This window comes from Mastomys coucha, unplaced genomic scaffold (assembly GCF_008632895.1).
Source record: "Mastomys coucha isolate ucsf_1 unplaced genomic scaffold, UCSF_Mcou_1 pScaffold3, whole genome shotgun sequence".
Classification (NCBI taxonomy): Eukaryota; Metazoa; Chordata; class Mammalia; order Rodentia; family Muridae; genus Mastomys; species Mastomys coucha.
Window position 1 is genome coordinate 40,472,580 of NW_022196909.1, and position 3,406 is coordinate 40,475,985.

Consider the following 3,406-nt stretch of genomic DNA (forward strand, 5'->3'; position numbering starts at 1 on the left):
CAGATTTTTTTTTTTTTTTTGACATTGAGGGATCTTGCTAACACAGGCTAACCTCAAACCCTTAGGCTCTATTGATTTTCCTGCCTTAGCTTCCTGAATATCTGGGACTACAAGTGAGACCCATTCTGCCTGGTAGCTTTCCAGAGAATTTATATATTTGTTTGTTTGTTTTTGAAACAGGAACTCATATAGTTCAGGTTGGCCTCAAATTTAATATGTAGCCCGGAGGGGCCTTGAACTCCTTGATCTCCCCTGACTCCATTTCCCAAGTGCTTAGGACTACAGGCATTGGCCACAGCACCAGGCTTACTTACCCTGAGAGTTTTGAGTTGCAGCTCAAAGACAGCTAGGATCCGTAGTAGCCCTGTAGGCTCAAGTGGCCCCTCCCCTTTCCCCTCCTACCGCCAGAACCGTCCGAATTCCCCTTTTGCCTAAATAAGCTGGTGTTGTTTTTGAGGAAAGGGATTCTGAAAAACACAGAGCAGTTCCCAGAGCAGCTTCTTCTGAAGCCCCACAGGGCACGTGGCTCTGCTCGTGCCAATTCCGCAGGGAGAGCAGGTGATCCGAGAAGGCTGTACCCAGGCAAGGAAATGAACCAGCCCTCGGATGGGATTGGCCCCTAGCAGTCTCCTGGCCTTGTTTATTTCACATTGCGACGAGCTTGCTCGGCCAGACATCTCCTCTCACTTAGAGGGTCAGATATGGCTCATGAATGGATAGACCCCTGAATTCTCCCCCTACCCCCTACTCTCGGGAGAGTCCCCTCCGACACGGGCATGGAACTGGTTTGGCTGCCTCACTCCCCTCCTTCAATCTCTTCCTCTCTTCTGGCTTCTTTCCACCCCACCCCCCACCCCGCCCCACAAATGCTTCCTTGAATCTTGACAAAAATACCCATTTTTTCCCACTTTTCCTCCTTCACCGTTACCAGTTTTTATCTTGACTGTCAGATACCTAAAGCCAGAGTGGTGGTTCAAATGAGAAATGCCCCCCCTCCACCTCCTCACCCCGCCCCACCTCCCCACCCCGCCCCACCTCCCCACCGCCCTACCGCTGGTACTTTCCTGTATTTGAACACTTGGTCCCTAGTTGGTGTGGTACAGTTTGAGAGCATTATGTAACTTTTAGGCTGTGGCACCTTGCTACAGGAAGCCTGTCGCTGGGGTGGTGGGATTTGGCGGGTTGTATACCCTGGGCCACCTAGTGGGAACCTCTCTGACAAAACAGGACAAAAGAAAATCCATAGCTAGACCGTTGGTCCATGACTCAGCATTTGCTTGGTGAACCTAGTCAGTGAACCTAGCCCTGGATTCAACCCTCCACACCACAAAACAAACAAAAGAACAAAACCCGCAGCCAAGCTGAAAAGAAGCCAAGGTCCACAAACCGGCCGGGATGATTGCTGAAGTGGTGGGAATAAAAGTCGGAATGACTGAGTCCCAGAGAGCAGTCTTCAAATAGGTGGACATCAGTCTGTGGAAACAGGGTGCTGGCAAAGAGCCTATGTGAATGAGTGTGCAAAATCGGGAGTGAAAACAGCTGGCCCAGGAGAAAGGACAGCAGGTCTATAGTACATTAATGTTGAAATTGGGTTGGGGCCAGGGAGTGCGGCTCAGGGACAGAGCACACCCTTAGCTGGGGAAAGGTACTGGATTCAAATCAGAGCGCACGCATGTTGACGCAAACACAAACGAGAACAGAGAACATCTCTTCCTGGAGACCGTAGCAGTACCAGAGACGTCTCATCTCAGTCCCCTGGAGAGCATAAGGATTTGGGGCGGGGGGGGGGGGGGGGGGGGGGAGGCGGGGAGCACCTACTGTTAAAAATGAAGACAAACTCAGGAACAGATGAAAGCGCAAGAAAATCAGAATGTATGCAATCCGGGCTTGATTATCATCAGAACACAGCTTTTATATTCCTGCCACGGGAACTGTGGCTTCCGGTCTGGAGGAGGAAGCAAAATTACAAGAAGCCTTGAAGCAATGCACACCGTAAGGGTCTCTCTGCTCACGATGATGTGTTGGTCGGGGATAAAGGAAAGCGCCGCCGTCAGTATGCGGGTGGGCTCTTCTACTCTTCAAACTTGAGAGGGGTGGGGTGTGTGACTCTGCAGCAGAGGGCACGCCCACGCCACCTGAAGCACAGAGCCATACAGATGTGAAAGAAGACACTGTGAACAATTGAATGGACTCATCTCAGGTCACCCCCGCACACCCAATGTTCTATGTATATGAAGATGTATATGAACTGGAGGAAAGCTGGCTTTTACTTCTGGATGAGCAGGGGAGGGAGGGGAGGGGCGGGGGAAGGGCAGGGCAGGGCTTCACGAGGTCCAGAAAGCTTTCAGCTCTGTCTAATCGCACCCTTGACAGAGCAGCTTCTCCTGAGTGAGTGCCTTGGAGATAGCTCTGTGAGAGTGGCTCAAACTAAGTTTTAAATATTTGGGGACTGAGGCTGGAGAGATGGCACAGAGGTTAAGAGAGCTGGCTGCTCTCCCAGAGGTCCTCAGTTCAGTTCCCAGCAACCACATGGTGGCTCACAGCCATTTGTAATAAAATCTGGTGTCCTCTTCTGGTGTTGAGGCATATATGTAAGCAAAACACTACATACATAGTGATGTGTTAGAACGGCGGGTCGCATCAGAACATACCACACACTAGGCCCAAACAGTTCCACGTGTAAGAGGTTTAATTGGGGGGGACAGTACCTCAGAAAGAGAGGAGGGGGAGAGAGAGATGGAGGAACGTTCCCTGTATGTATGTATATATATATATATATATATATATATATATATATATATATATATATATGGGTTCTGATGTAGTGGCTGCAGGTGGGAGGGGAGCCCAATGGATTCTGGGAATATGGTGGCTGTTGCCCTGGCAACAGGTCTGTGGACCCACCCATGCATCGTCACAGACTTTGGATGCCCTGATGCTAACACATAGTAAATAATGGTTTTGTGTTATTTATGTCCAGTGTGAGTCCCAGGGACTGAACTCAGGTTGTCAGGCTTAAACATCTGCACAGGAAACACTTTGACCAGGGAGCCATCTTGCCAGCCTAAAACCTCTGGTTTTAGGTCCTTTGATGACACTGTTCTTGTTGTATGAGAGGGGTGTTTCTATGCAGCCTAAGGTTGGCCACAAACTTCAACCATGGACGTTCTAGGGATCAAATTCAGGTCCTTGGAATTGGTGGCAATTGCCTTTATCTGCTAAGTTCTTGCCGGCGCTCACCTTATAGTTAAGGCAGAGACTCTCACTGAACCCAGAGCTCACTGATTGGGTAGAAATGGTTGGTTACCCATCAAAACCCAGGAATTTGCCTGGCTCATAATCTAAACCCAGGGCCACACAGTTTGGCAGTAGGTATTTACCAAGTAAGCCATCTCTGGTTCTGTTT

General features: G+C 49.7%; 1 protein-coding gene across 5 annotated transcripts in view; it reads right to left on the bottom strand.

Annotated features, from left to right (window-relative positions):
• LOC116075218 (glutathione S-transferase theta-2) overlaps positions 1 to 2,274 on the bottom strand; it is a 6,062-nt gene extending 3,788 nt beyond the window's left edge. For 2 of the 5 annotated variants that reach the window (XM_031348253.1, XM_031348251.1), the window contains exon 1: positions 1,819 to 2,270. The gene's annotated coding sequence lies outside the window, so the exon portion shown is untranslated. Of the gene's footprint in view, positions 1 to 314; positions 526 to 1,818 lie in introns of those variants that run through there. The other 3 variants (XM_031348255.1, XM_031348254.1, XM_031348252.1) reach the window with 3 other exon arrangements.
• Between the last annotated feature and the right edge of the window lie 1,132 nt (positions 2,275 to 3,406).